We start from the raw sequence: 16,241 nt of genomic DNA on the forward strand, positions 1-16,241 counted from the left end.
GCTACAGTAAAAGCATGTTTGTAGGAAAGAGTCAGTTCACAGAAAATAGCCTCACATTCTTTCACAGGAAAACGCAGCTGGACAGATGAAATGCAGTTTTCTACCAATATAAAAGTTCTGCCACCTCGCGAATTTTTATTCTTTCAGTAAAACGTGGAACCGTGTGGAAATACATCATTGTCAGCTATATTGTCACTTAGCCAGGAATCTGTTCCTAAAATTCCTTCACATGTTACTCGTCGTCTGTCCTCTCAATGTATCTACTTGACTTTTTCCAAACCCTCATCTACGAGGAGTTACCATGGTCTAAATATTTCAACCTTTCATTGCCCGCGCTGATTCCTTTGAATACAGCTTTTTTCCATCAACAGTTGAAGCCTGGAATTGATTGCCGGGCAACATATGTTCAGTACCACTGAAACAATTCCCCGCAAGCTTGTTTATGATTGTTTCAATGTTTGTTGTTCTTCGCACTCCTGGAATAGCTTTATTGAATAAATAACTAAATAAATAAATAAATAAAGTGCACGAGCATATTTTTTTATTTCGCCCCCGTCATAATGCGGCTGCCGCGGTCGGGCTCAAACCCGCCACCTCGAACTGTTGATCTGACGTTTGACCACTTCCGTAGTGTCATCTAGATCCTACGGCGCGCTTTAATGCGGTTCTGCTTCTGCACACCCTACATGAGTTTTCCGCTTGACAAATTCGCACGTTGTTTATTTTTCAGAAATAGAAAGGTACCATACGCTCCCTTTATCTTAAATATATCCCGTTTGCCCGCAACCACTGTCATGTCTACAGTAGCAGCGTTTCCTTGTGTTCTTACATAGCCTTTTCCCTATATCCTCCCTCCATCCCTATGTATGGAAACTGCTAGTGAACAGTTACAAGACTGGTTATTCACTCGCACCGCGATTGCGTCGGTTTCTGGCTCTCCTCCCCCTCCTCTCTACCATTCTATCTAGCTTCCCTGTGGACTTGCATGTTAGCAGAAAGGTGAGCGTTGCAATTTCTGCAATGTGTTGGGAGGGAACGGATAATTACAGCTGTCAAGAGGTTAATATGGTGACGTCCAGGGAGCTCTAGAGGGCATTGTGCACAATCGACGTGGTGCAAAGGTCCAGACAACTTTGTGGAGTCGCCTTTCCTCCCAGGCACTCCTGTCATGTATATACACGCTCTGAACCACCCCTGACAGGGTGTGCCAGGCATCAAGAGTAGTAGCAGCAGCAGCAGCAGTGGAAATGTCGAAAGAAGAGACAAAGAAAGCTTCGCTGTGAAAAGCACAAGTTGCGCTTGCGCAACTACGTGCCACTCTTCGCGGTATCAACACCTACTTTCACAGGCAGTCCTGCCGAAGCCAGATACTTTTGTCGGTTAGTTTGATTCCCGTTTCGAGTGTTCGCAGGGGCTTTGCGTCTGCCGTATTAGGAACCCCACCTAGTGGCTAATTAGAGCAAACACCACATTAGGCAGTTTTGATATTTCCAGGCAAGTCAGCTGCGCTAAGATAAATATTCAATGTGTTTGTAATGATGCCGATTTTCAAACTGCACTACAAGAGCTAAAACATAGAGCGTACAGCATGTGCACATTTCCTCCGATTACAGGTCTTCGTGAACTCAGTGCATCTTCAAAGTTTCTGTGGCCGAAGACGGCAACTGTTGGTGCAGAAGTGAGATACACTAAGGTGAATTTTTCTTTCGTCTCTTTGTTTTTGCAGCAGGAACGGTATTCTGCTAACATCATCTTTCTTCCCGAGAGATGACCAACTGTGGTAGTAAAAGTGTAGGGCTGTTTTCTCTACAGCAGATCACTCTTCTTACAGATGGAAGAAGGCGCGGATTCATAGATTCATAAGGCAAGGTATGCGCAAAGTGGAATGCCATGAATTCGGTGAACAAAGACGAAAACGAATCGTTCTCTCATGAAATTCTGCAGACGAGTCACAAAGCCATATAACTGCCAAGGAACACTAAAAAGCTTTGATAGAGGAATAAAAAGGCACGTCGGCTAGTTTAGACAATAGGAAAAAGACAGGGTGATAAAAAGCCTACGCACCCTGTTAAATCTCTTTTAAAGAAAAATGATGGCAAAATTTGACCAAATTATGGCAGAAAATAGCATAAAATGAACAGGACAAGAAACAGACAAAAGGCATAGTCCGTACCAATGGGAAACGGCTGATGGCAGCAGGAATGGAGAAAGTACAATTAGGTATCTTTCAGTGACCACTGCTACACTTTGCCTCGAAGCAATCATGATACTGTAATGAAACACGCAAGCCAGCGACCAGTTAGAGGCAAAGAAAGTAACAGCCTAGATTTTTAAATCCTCGACATAATGTAAGAGAAAGCTATGCAAACAACGTATCTAGTGCGCGAAGCGAAAATATAGCGAATGCGCGTACTTTTGTTTGACCCCAGTTGTGTAGATTACACGTACACTCTTATAAAAAAAAATATCGCAGTAGTTACTACTTATTCTTACACCATTTGTTACTTTAATAAAACTGCGGTTGGTAACGATAGAGTTAGTAACATTAATGACTAAAATACGTAGTTAATGTTACTAATGGGTCTCAGCTACCAAATCCGATCCCAGTTAGCACCATCGCAGTAATTGTTTTTATTCTATAAAACATGCGCCGTAGCTCGTCGGGTACACGTAGCAGTGGAGAGTCGGTTTGAATCAGCTGGTGCTGTTTTGGAATTTGTAGATGATACCCATTAGTAACAGAGACAACCTTGTATAGTTGGTAATGTTTCTAACCCTATCGTTACCCATTGCAGTTATAGCAAGTTAACAAATAGTCTTACATTATCTAATAACGTAACAAACTTTTTTTAAAGAGTGCACCTGGTATTTCTATTCACTGTGAGTTAATGCGATAAAATTTGATTCTGCTTCGTTCAAACGAGATAAACATATGACTGCCGCTACCGTTTGATTTCTGCTAGTTCAATAATAATAAGGCACTTGTTTACAACGCACATGATTTTTAGGACAAATTGGCTGGTCGTGCGTTGGTGATCCCTCCTCACATTCAAAAACAATTTTTTACGACACTATTAGTAAAATCGCATGCTAGCAAACTGTGATGTCGGTTATGGTATTACGGAAGCTAGCCGGCGAATTAAAAAGCAAAATGAACTTGTGAAAGAAAAGCTTTGCGAATGCGGCCCCTGAGCAACGTCTCTGGTGCAAATTTAGTCCCCACCTGACTTCAAGTAAGTAGTTCGGTGATTTACACGCATAATATTGCATACAATAAGGGCTACCCTTTTTAAAAACCAGTGCACACGTTGTTTCTCCCGTGCACTATGTTTTTCTCGTGATCTTGCTATTCTCGTACCGCATGCGTACAACTACATATGGACGAGCAACAGCAATCAATATGTCTGACGGGTAGGCAACTCTGAGTGCGCCTATTCTCTCTGGCGCAGTTCGTACAGCTTGCTTTCTTCCGGCCACCCACGAACATGTACGCAGTTGATTTCTGTGAGTTTTCTCATCAGGCTTTACATATTTGGCCCGTCGTATGTCTTACCATCCATCGTCTGTTCAGTGCAAGATACAAGCATTTCTCTTTATATAAACAGTGTTCATCGCATGTCTGCTCTGAGCATACGTACATAGGCGTTTGAATCTCAGCGCGCCAGACGCAGAACTCTTTGTCGGTCCGGGTTCTCATGCAGAAATGAAGGAAAGTTTGCCTAGAAGAAAGACGAAAACCTTAGCAAGTTTATGTTTGTGCTGGTATGCTTGTGTCGTAGCGGTTGGACAGGTTTCGCCCTTTGGAGGCTTGTCGCCTTTTCATTCCTCACTACCTCGTGCAAAATCTTCAGGAACTTACATAGAGTTGGCCTTATTGACATCAGCAATATGTGTTTCAAAATGTATTTCATATTTATTACTGCAGTATTCTTAAGCAGCCCTTTACTCGGCATTCCGCGGCTTATCTACAAATTATCCCGGCCTCACAAATGCATGCATATACGCTTTTACCCTCGGCACCTGTGGGAGACGTAAAATCACTTAGTAATTACCAAGCCCTAAAGCAGAGCTACAGGTATTGTTCAAAACATTGCGGCCATGACGTTTTTCGGGCGACTACAATTGGTCCCGGCTCATGCACCTTACAAAAGCACAGCCTTCGAGATTGATTTGTAATACTCGGAGGAATTTATCACTGGGGCGCTGATATTAGCATCACATATAGCACAGTGGTTTAGAGCGTCCGGATCCCAACCGAAGATCGCAGCAGCGGCATACGTTTGAATCTGCCGGCCCGGCAGGCAGTTACGAAGACGGACTTTGGAGTGACGGAAAATGTTGACAGTCACAGCGAATCCAATTTGCATATCTGATCGCCTGTCAAACTTAAAAAAAACAGTAACAACAGAACAAAAGAGTTGTGGTTGAGTACAAGTTTGTGCTATAAGGAAGCATACAGTTCCCTACAGAAACTGTCCGAGAGATGTCTGCCGCTAGTGCATATGGGATCTGCAAGCATATAGTAACTCAACCGGCATGGTAATGATGATTATAGTATTTTTCACATGGTATGGGTTCTTAAGTCTTCAAACGGATGCTAATGCTAATGCTAAACGAATGCTCTGAAAATGAACAATCAGTCGCAAAAGATTGCAACAATATATGAAACATTTCGCTATGCTTGTGTATGTGCGCCAATTATTGTTGCCGTCTCCATTAAGAAAAACAGGATTGCTTCGAACTTTACGACAATAAAGGCAGATGAGGCGTAGTAAATAAAGTACAAGAAAGTCTGCAACCACAAGCACGAAGATCAGACAAATCCGTCTACTATACGTCCCTCCCATGGCTCCCGTATAATCTCCGCGTGAGAGTTTCCGCTAGTAATTCTCCTAGCAGACTCTATGTAAGAGGACGGGGCTATTCTAAGCGGACGACTCTATTCTAAGAGGTCACAAATCACGAAACAGTTGCTGAACATGAAATGACCGCGTTATCCAGGCGTCTTTCACTTTGATTGAGCAAGAGGTAGAATTCCTTCATGTAGGCTTAAATCAAAATCTAGTTGTAACCAAAGCATACGGCAGCATTCATATTCGTCTTTTCTATTTCTTTTACCTTCTCTCTTTCCACAATTGTATGTGAGGTATGAGAAAGAGGAGGCAAAAGTGAACACTGCCTAAATGTTTGTATGACACGTGTTGCGTGAGCGCTGGGGCGTTAGCCTAATTTATTTTATTTGTAGGTTGGAAAATATCATATTGTGAGAATACGAATTGGACATGCCGAATATCAAATGGAATATTGAATAGTCATGAGCGGACGCATTTATTTATAGCACCAACGTTTTATTCGTTATAATTTGGCCCCGCGCTTGCACAGACTAGCGCAAAAGAGGCAGAAATTTTATCAAGGACAATTCAGATCGATTTAAACTCAATATCACTAATTCTCAGTTATCGGAGTCCCCACAGCGGTTGTTGCGGAATATTTCATTAGTTTTGATATTGGAAAATACCAAATACCTCATCTTCAAATAGGAATACGAATAGTTATTGCGTAAGATTGAATTTTTAGGCAAAATTCGAATGTTCGCGTACTCTATTTTATTTTAACGCGCGAGTTCATGCCAGCTTGCCTGTTAGTCCTTTATGTTTTTTTTTTTCAATTGATATTAAATTGAGAGTAAGCACTCCGCGTTTTCGCTTTGTTACTGTCCGCTGTGTTGCAGTCTGCAGTTATAATGGAACACTTACTATCCCAACTTTGACTTCTTGTATGAGGTCGCTGGGATAAGTGCATTTCTTTTGGAGCTCGCTCTGTCATCACCTTATGGTTTACTTTTGTACACTGAGTAGTGTCTTTCGAATTGCTTATTTGTGCACTAAGCCTTAAACTCCTTTGAGTCTCATTATAACTCATTTTTCGGCAAATGTCTGACGCTGGCTGCATGGCCTTTCCGGAACCGAAGGAGCAGGTGAGGTATGCTACTACCAGCACCCAATGAATCGTGACATGGTCAGAGCGCGACAATTTGTTGCCCTCGAGCATCGGTTGGGGCGGGGCGTTGTTTTGGGTGCTCACAGAACACGGCCACGAGAAAACACTGCCATATCCCAAATTCACTTCCGGCTTTCTAGCACCGACGGTATACACATCGAACAAAAGATCATTTCTGTTCCTACCGTTGCAGCCGTAGGTGAACGCTTTCTGGTGTCCTTTCCGTAACATGCGTTCTTTTTTTATGTGGTCTAAGGAACAGCGCTGGTTGCTGTTAATCGCTTTGAGTAGCAGAACGCGTTCGTTATTCAAGCTAAACGTCGGCGAACGCCGACTACTGCAGCAACGACAGGTTCGAGCCGATGTCGGTCAACACATTCGAGAGGATGATCTCCGGCTTCTAAATTTACGCCTCGCTCAATGTACTCTTCTTTTTTTTTCTATCCTAAGAGCCGACCAGACCTTTGTGCAAGCGCGCAACGAACCGTGCCCTAATTATCTGCATCAATTTGCTCGTTTTACTGTAATTTTGTGATTTCCTTTTAGTTCTTTGTCTCTCTCTCTCTTCTATCTGCGTCTGTGTTTGTGTGCTGGTATGTTTTAGTGCATTTGTGCGTCTGTGCGCGCGTGCTTGACATGGGCACACGTTCGTTTGCGCTAACACTACACGGTAAAGCGTTGCTTTCTTCTGGCCCATCTTCCAGACTAGGTGATCGATGCGACTCTGGTGCGTGCGCTGATGGAGCTCGTATCCAAACATCCTTACTTCAAACGAACTTCCACACAAAGCTAAATATGCTTAAGTGATACTTATGAAGAATGATTTCTTTGTGCAGTTTTCGTAAGCAATTGCTTTATTTTTGAGAGCTTCCTAAGCAGCCCCTAATTAGAGCACCCGCTTTCGTCTACATATTTTTTATGGTAACTCTTATGCGGTTTTATGTGCATAGTATTTTCAAGTAAATGTTCTGATATACTTCGGTCAGGATGTAGGCCTCTCACTAATTGCATCCGAGCGCCGTACGTCAGTTTCAGGTAAAAGCAAGCACCATTTTGGTGTCGCGGCTATTTTACGTGACATTTATTTATTTTTCTATATGTTTACGTACTTTCCGTATGCTTCACCGCGTAATCGTACTGTATAGAGGCAAAGCTGACTTTCAAAAACCACCATTATGCAACGCGTCATGCTTTCCGAGCTTCGAAGCCATTGGCGAGGATTACAAACACGGAGTCGGCGCGATTGCTACCAACAGCGAATTGTTTAAAAAGAAAAGACAGAGCACAGAAAAGAAAGAAGCTTGGTAGAGAACGTCGAAATAGCTAGGCTTAGCATTGCCGGGGTAGTGGCTACGGCTGCCAGCGGATCTGCGCGCGAGAGCTCCTATTCGAGGTGGCGAGATAATCAAGTGGCCGCGGTGGTAGCTTACATCCCTTCGATAAATGCCGTTCGGGACACGCGGTCATGGCAAAAAGTGCGGAAAATCGTACAGCGAAGGGTTTTTGCGTCCAAAATTTCAGACGTTCTTATAGAATAATTCTATACGAGGTACCGTGGCGGTGCCACGAAAACTTCGGAATCATCGCGCATGTCCGAAAAATCGGGCATCTGGAAAATCGGTCGTTGACTGCAGTGGCATAACCCTACTGCAAACATTTCATTGCCGTGAAAAGGCGTAAATACCAAACTTTTGCGTAGTTGGCGCAAACGACACTTGAGTAGGCGCTGCCAGGAGCAGGCAAGTCGAATTGGAGTAAAACGGTGCAAATGGTGGAGTTGGATCACCACTGCCTATGTCTACATTAATAAGGCTATCCTACGCTGTTCAGTCAACAACAGGTTTTGGGAAGCAGGAAAATTTAAACAGGTTGGTCCTGCCAAAGTTGGCCATTAACCAGTGCGAATGTGTATGACGCACCTTTGCGAGTTGAAAATTGTTTAACATATAGGCTAGCATTGATGTCCTTAATGTTTCTGGCAAATAAAAGAATATTCTTACGTATCTGAACGCGGAAATGTCAGATGGTGTATTTCACGGGCTTTATTTCTCTGTTTTCTTTTTTGTGCAGTATGAACGCTTGTGAATTATAAAGTTTTGGCTGCTAACTCGATGAGTACTCAAAAGTCCGTGTTGTTCTCTTCCATGAAGTGCTCCACGCATTTGTTGGAACGGATATTCATGGGTGCTTATCTTGCAATAAACCTACAGTCGCAGTACAGTGCTCGTGTTGTTAATTTTGTGTTACGCCGTTCTTTCAAAGTGCGCTGCAATGTCCCATCATGGTGTAAACGCTCAAAATTAAACTCATGGGAATTTTCATCTATTTTGAAATTCTGTAGTCGAATTCTTTTTCATGAGTTCTATAACGGTATCACTTTGGTTGTGTTTTGAAATGATAAAGAAAACAGACTTGCTCTGAATTGTTTCCAAGTAGATAAAAATCATTTTTTTTGTACAGATCCCATAGTACACAATCGTATTTAATTCTGGCAGAATAATTGATGTATACACTAAATGTTAAACACGGGAGGATGCATACTTCAACCTGCGACGACGTAAAAGTTTCCTAAAAGTTGAAATGCAGAAGCTTGAAATTTGGCATTTCCATTGAAATTTTCGCTTATCACATCAAGGTATCTTCAAGCACTCACCTTGGAATGAAGGATCAGGATCAAGAAAATAAGGAAGTGTTCCAGGACTTTTCTTCTTTTTTATTCGAGGCATGACAGAGTTATCAGAATTAACCTTCATAGTGCGTTCATTGCTCCAAGATAGAATACTATCGAGTGCCGCATTACGTGCTCATTGGCCATCGCATGCTTTTACCTCGGTGAAGGCACACACACGTCCGCGAAAAGATGTATTTGAACTGGCTATGCGTTACGTTGACAATGCCATTGCAAAGAATGAAGAAAAGGAGTGGCCCGTGAGGGGTGCCCAAAGGAACACAAGATGAAACTGAAAGAACATCACTTGCTCGCCCATCCGCTACCGCGTACTGGTGAGACCACGTGAGTAATGAGATATGCATATAGCTGAAAGCGTGGTTGACTAATAAGTTGAAGTTTATATATCAGTTTGATATGGGAAACAAGTGAAATGCTTTAGTGAATTCTGACAATATAACATTTATTTTAGCTGATTTGTCAAGAAAGAATAAAAACAAACGAATTACGGCTAAGAACTATGTGACTGCAGATAATCCTCACTGGAAACCATGCGATACCGGTGATAAAACATTGCTATCATCTTGAACTGTTTTAGTTAACCTGTCCACAGCATGCTCAAGCGTCTTACGTGAATGGGATATTATTTATATTGGGTGATATTTTCTTTCTATGAGAATATATCTATTTTAAAAACAGGCATGACACGTGTCATTGCCAATCCTGTAGACGATTAGCTGAACTAATGGATGCTTGAAAAATTACAGAAGGGAACTTCGCTAGTGATTCAGCATAACGGCGGAGGAAGGCGTGCTGTATATTATTGGTCCGCGAGACTATATAGCCGTCACTCTAGCAGCAAATTTACGAAACCTTGATATGATACCGCACCTTCAACATGAAAGAAAAAAAAAACAACTTGGTTACCACGTAATTGCAGGAGGACATAGACTAAATTAATGCCGTAATCGAGAGTAGATGTACGCATGAAATGGGTACACGCAAACCAGATTGGTTGGAGATGATACTAGCCACAAGCTTCAAATGGGTAGAGTGCATGTTCGCAACCGCACGCCGCACCACAGCACACGAACCTATTTCGAACTGAATCTCATTGCAAGGGGAGATTCGGCCAAACAGCCATCCGCAGCGCTCCGGACGCTGCCGGCTTGGTCACGCAGAGTGGCGCCATCTCTCGAGCCCCTGAATTGGGGGACCGATCGCATTCAACAGGCAACCCTCTCTCAGCGGTAAAAGATCACAATCAAATGTTTGGGGCCCTCTATGTGGCCGTTCAACGCCACTATTGGAAATAAGAAATAAAACATCGGCGTACATCAGTGACGTTGTGAGCAAACATTAGAGAGAACTCGGAAGCAAGATTTTTTTTTTTTAGCTGTTAGGCCAGTTAGTAGCGTCTGTCGTGCGGTCCTGCACAAACGGTTGGGGACCAGAGACTGCATTTTCTTAAGTTTTGACTTTTAACCCGGGTGATTTCGTTTTCTCATTTCTTTGCATCCGCGGATAGCTTTCGCGACTGTCGTATTGGGCGGACACCTAAGCGTGATGCATCATGAGTTCGCCCAGAGGAATGGAGGTCAAACGCTCTTCTCAATGTTGACTACAAAATCTTCACAGTTGTCGGTCGCCGCTTGGGAAGCCTCATGCCTTCATTTATAGGGCACCATCAGGCACGCTCGACACTTGGCAGAGAGATACACAGTCTCTCGTGCGTTACGCGTGACATAAGGACGTACACGCTGACCAGGTCAGCACGAGGTCCCTTGGCTTCAATAGATCAGTAAAATTTATTCGATTGCCTTGAACATAGCTACATATTTAATGTACTGACGTCGTTTGGCTCATCGTCAAATGTTGTTTAACTTATAAGGAATGCCTATTCAAATATCTGAAGTATATTGTTTCTTGATGGTCGTGAAAGTGCACCATTTCCTGTTACTCGTGGTGTTCGTCAAGGAAGCCCTCTATCCCCAATACTCTTTTTGCTCAGGGTGGAGCCATTTCTGCGCTCGGTCTTGAGAAACCCTTACGTGCCGGTCCCCCGCTGCCAGGTAGCGGTGTTGTGAAGGTTACAGCCTTCGCAGATGACATCACATTATATCTCAGGAATATAGACAGCTTATGCGGCAGCTTCGAACTTTCACTGACTACGGGAATATTTCAAGTGCTGCACTAAATTTCTCAAAGTGGTTGTGTTTTGTTCATTGGTACCTCACAGACATGCCTAAGTCCCTTTTAGGTCTCCAAAAGAGCGATTCTATTCGTATTTTAGGCCTTGATTACACCTATGATGGCATATTAAACTCTGTGTGACTCTCAATTCTTGAAAATGAAACGCAAAATAGTCGGGATGTTCAAGGGTATAATTTACCCCTATTAGAAACGAAGTACTTTGCACAGTGTGCATTTTGCGACAGTTTGTCACAACTGATGGTGGCTGTACAACGTTTGTCACCTTGTACAGCCACCATCACGGGCTACTAGGTAATTGCAGTTCCTTCTTACTCTCCGATTTGTGCGCCGCCCGCAGGTGAACTCGCCTGCTATTCCGTTGGCACAAAAATTCGTTGCTACCAGGCGTACTCTTAAATCACGGACCACAAGTGTTAAATGCGCCAGCATTTTTCTCTTCGGCCGTGGCATTTTATAGCCACGTACAACAGGTACGTACTGATGTCCACGTTCTCAAAAACCGTGTTGTAGATACAAGGTCAGCCTTATGGCTTCCTCTAGTTTCACCAGTAGGCCGCGCATGTTCCAATAATGTGTCGTGGGGTGCGGTAATGGCGCCATTTCTGCCTGGCCACCTACGCGACTTCATGTGGCGTCTAGGGTGTCAAGTTCTCCCAACGCGTGACAGACTAGAGTGGTATCTTCGCTTTCTCCTATTTGCCCATTTCAAGAATCCAACAAGCCTGTGCTACTGCAATGCGTCTTTAGTAGGTTATTTTGGAGGCCCGTGCATGCTGGTTTCCGTGGCATGGGAGCTAACCGCTTTATTACATCTGGTCACTGCTCACGTGGCCGCTTCGCGCGACATATAATTGCAGCAGGGGCCTTTTGTCTATGGCCTAATGGGTGCGAGGCAGTTGCCGCGGGACATCATCGCTGCGCTTTCTTTCTACTTCTGGAGAGGCTCTACTTTGCCCTACTGTCGTTTTTGTAAGAGGAGTTGTTCTGTCTCGGGGAAGAGGAGTTCCTTCGAAAGCGATCGTGCCGTTTCCTGTCAGTTGCTGATGAACGCGTATGGCTTAATTTTCGACCAGCCTGCTTCTTGTAGCCAGGCAATCAAATCAAAAGTATTCGCTGTATGTACATATATATATATATATATATATATATATAGGTGACCATGATTTCTGTGTGCTCTCGTATGCATCACCATCCTTGTATATACATATCTCATAGCATCGCTACAAAATGATGCAAAGCCTCCTTATCATTGTACCTAACCATTGTGTACACTGTATATATTCAACATCATTTTTGTAATGTGACAATTATGTGTAACTGCGCGTTCCTGCGGGTCTATGCGGTTATACGTTAGTTAGTGTGGACTTACATACTTCTTTAAAAACGTGACGTGCGTGCAGTGCCTCGTACTTTGTATATGTTATCGTCCCGGTGGAATTGTGCTGTCATTGTGACTCAATCTTTGTATCGTCTTTTCTTGGAATAAGTATTGCCCCAAAAAATTGTTCTCGCTATTTGCCTGAATAAGGGCACTGGCTCTTGGCTCAAGGTCACTTGAAGGGCGCCGACGAAGGAAGCTAAAAGCACTGGATGCTTAAAAACACACTATGGATGTGGTGCGCTACTTTTGTCGGGTCAACTATGGACCTATCTTTATCTGAAAGCTGGCTCATTTGTTTCTCTTGGTAACGACTGGTACTCCATCACTGTTGGGAGTTATCGTTATGGAATCTCGGTAAAGAAGGTTGAAAAATACTTATTTGACCGCCTGATTGATTCACGCACCGAAGTGGGAAAGCCACTCGGGCGGCCTGGCAAAGCACGCTGATTTCTAGCTCGCTTACCCTTGTGTTTCAAATGTACAATGTTCCTTATAACCCAAGGAGTATATCTGGCTGTTTTTGTTTACCTCGGCCGGGAACAAAGATGACGTTCCATAAGAAGCAGATGCGCTTGAATTAATCCCAAAGGAGCGCCGTTTCCATGCTGTCAAAATCAAGAAAACGCTCCTGAAAGTAATGTACTACCCCAATGCCAAATCTTTTATCCTCCAATCAAAACATTAAAAGGAAGCGGTGTATCTTATACGAATGAGACCAGTGGACTATTCTTCGTATTAGCCTTCAGGTACTAAGACTACTTTTGATGCCCGATTAGCTCGCCTATCGGTATATTTATTTGTGCAAAGCTTAAGCACTTGTTTTTTTTTGCATAATTAATTTTGATGCGTCATGCAGTGGGCTCCGAAAGAAGCAAATATTTTTGTTTAACGTGTAATAAAGGTAGTTTTCTTTCCGGTATGTGAAGAAAGCCTAGAATATATGAAAGATAGGAAAGTCACACGACTGTGTGCTTGCGGTCTGAATCACAACGCTTTCAATCGCGTCAAAAAAGAACAAAGAGGGCAACCTTGCAATGTTGTATCACGTAGGAGTGCTAGATGCACAGGAAAACAATAGTATAGCATCTCCGAAAATTCTCACGACTTCTTTCGATTTCTTTAACGTGAGGTAGCCAACCAGACTGGCTGGTCAACATGCCGGCCTTCTTTTCGTTTCTTTCACGCATACGTCGACTACTTGTGGTAAAGCAATAAATGTTTTCAGAGTTGTTTGAGAAAAATGCGTCTTCAGTGGAAGGAAGTATAATGATGTTTACGCTGGCGTTCGCAAGGGCCTAGACAAACAATCATAGATGTGGCTAGGATAAGACAATATGGTCGTGTACTTTACTAGCCGAATTTATTTTTACACCAATAGTTGGCGGTATTCTTGCTTCCTATAAGTGATTGCTGAGGTGGACTAATTAGGTGAAAACACAGAATCAAGGACGTTGCCAACCCCGTCAATGTTGGTGCACTGAAAATTATTTCGCGAATTTATTATTTTAGGCCCTTTACGTTCCTGCAAGCACAGGGTAGCAACGAAATGTATTCTTACTATTACCTTCTTTTAGTTGGTTCTCTATATATATCTCCTTTCCTTTGACAAAAAGAAAGCTGGGCGGAATAACTAATTGGAAGTTATAAACCCAAGAACATCATCAGAGATTCAATGCAAGCATATTAAATACATACCTATCTATAATTGAAATTCATGAAATTCCTTCATGTCTTTTTAGTGTTTAGTATGCCGGATGTTTTGCTGCTGAAAAGGGTACATTGTGTCTCATGATGCATTTAGTGCAATCCAGTCAATTTCGTCCCGTTGTGCAATTGGTACAATGAAGTGCATTTGATTCCGAGGTGCATTTAAAGCAATCAAGTGCGCTTCGCTCCATACTGCTACACCTATGGGCCGAACAAACGCATGTCGCATAGTGGACGACAGCGAAAAAGCGTAAAAGGAGGCAAAGATGTGGTCGTGACTATTTCATGGGATATTTCAGAGGAAACATGACTCGGAAGTGCTAAAGGCTAGATGAAATGGGTCTCCTACTGCTCGCGCATGAGCTACTGCTCATGAGCTTACTGCTCGCGCATGGCCATATCGCTGGTTAATCGAAAAACAGACCTAATAAACGCAACGCGGCCGATTTTGTTGACCCCGAAAAATGCTTCCTTTTGTAAGTGACAGATAGGCAATAATAATTCTATGTGTGGTAAAGCAGGATGGGTGCTTTCGTGTTAGTACTCCCTTCAGACACGGACAGAATTTCGTCCTCAGGAATAAGTATTGGAAAGCGTAACACACTTGTCGTGATGGCTCAAGTCACGTAGGGAGACAATTTCGCGCGAATTGACACCCCGGAACTAAAGAGCTCATAAATGCGGCAGAACGTGATCCGGGAAGGCTGAACTGCGCACCGCAAACAGACGAAGAGGGCGCACGAGGCAAGACGAAGCACTAGCTCCCAACAAGGTTTTAGTGAAACGATATGCGAATGTATGTGCAAACTAGAGCTGCATGCCCACGCGAAGTGGTTCTCCTTAGCGAACAGCAAATAAAAACAAATAAAAGCAAGGAAAACGGCTAAGAACGGTACAGAAGCCTTAAAAGCCGTAGTTCCAACATGCTCGGGGGGATCGGCAACGATCGGGAAGGTTTCATAACTCTATTACTGGGAGGAAGTTAGCAAGATGTAAAAATACTAACACTTAAATGAAAGCAACTACAATAGAGATATCTGTTTCTGGAACAGGGTCGTTCTGAACGAACAATGGGATTATTAAAAGGAAGTGTTTTCGAAGAATCAAATGACAAATCAGATTACCAAAGAAATAGATAGGATTTTGTTGCTGCTATGTCGAGAGCCGGAGTGTCCGCTTCTTCCTAGTTATCTACGCCCACTGGTCCCTTTAAAGAGCGTCTACGGCACTTGGCTACTGTATATGTTTATTTAAATGCTTTGACGGAGCCATGGTTAGAGCAAGGTTTTGAACAATGATGTCATCACGGTTTGACAATGCTTTGTCTGAAAAAAACATGTGCGCCGATCCCTGCTTTAGAACAGCCTAAAAACGTGGATACAATGCGAATTAAGGCGGTCCGCGGCGGTAAAGTGATGCACGCGAGCGCAGATGTGAGATTCGTCGTCAACATGCAGTAGTTGCAATGCTGCGTCTTCATTGCGTCGTCATCACTTAATTGCCTTCATGTCATTTGGATCCGGCTTTCATTATCATGACATATTCATCCTTCGATCGTTTTTATTGTTTTGCTGTGACTGTGTTGGCACATCGGCGTAATGACGCCGTCTTCGAGCCCTAGTTGTAATGCCGTCGTAATATCGTTGTCGTCATGCTGTTATCCTCATTCCTGCACCGTCATTCCTTTCGTCACATGGTCGCCTTCATTCCGTCGTCGTAATTCCATCGGCTGCAGCTTATCTCGCCGTCATCATCACACCGTCGTCTCAACTCCAGCGTCGCCATCTCAAGGGGTCATGCAGTGGTCCTGACACCATTCGTATTCACACCACGGTCTTCGCGCCACAGTGGTCGCAGCATCGTTGTCATACCTTCGTCCTGCCACCGGCGTTGTCATTCCATGGTTGTCACGTAGTGGTCGCCACACTAGAGTACCTCGTTCTCGGGCATTCTGTGCTGCCACACGGCACGCAATTCCACTCACCCGGCCTCTTTCAACCGAAGCGGCAGGTGATCAAATCCGGCCAAGCGTATTGTCTGCCGTTACATGCAGGAAGTGTTGGTTTCGCGTAACCCTAACCACCACGAACCTAGTGCCATCTACACGACGCCATGCTGTCATTGGCCAAGTGTTCACCAGACGAGTTGATCTTGCTACTCGCAAGCACATCTCATACTCAAGTAAACATTAAGCCTGTACTATCTGTAATGGGTGCCACCAATGCGGCTGAAGAAGCATTGAAACAAAACACTTGCCCACGCGCACAGTTG

The 16,241-nt window shown here is 43.6% G+C and overlaps 1 long non-coding RNA gene across 1 annotated transcript in view; it reads left to right on the top strand.

Annotated features, from left to right (window-relative positions):
* Positions 1–16,241, top strand: part of LOC129388335 (uncharacterized) — a 57,700-nt gene that overhangs the window by 12,993 nt on the left and 28,466 nt on the right. The window contains exon 2 of the long non-coding RNA XR_008615309.2: positions 1,614–1,693. This is a non-coding gene — a long non-coding RNA (uncharacterized lncRNA). The remainder of the gene's footprint in view (positions 1–1,613; positions 1,694–16,241) is intronic.

Source organism: Dermacentor andersoni, chromosome 10 (genome assembly GCF_023375885.2).
Source record: "Dermacentor andersoni chromosome 10, qqDerAnde1_hic_scaffold, whole genome shotgun sequence".
NCBI lineage: Eukaryota > Metazoa > Arthropoda > Arachnida > Ixodida > Ixodidae > Dermacentor > Dermacentor andersoni.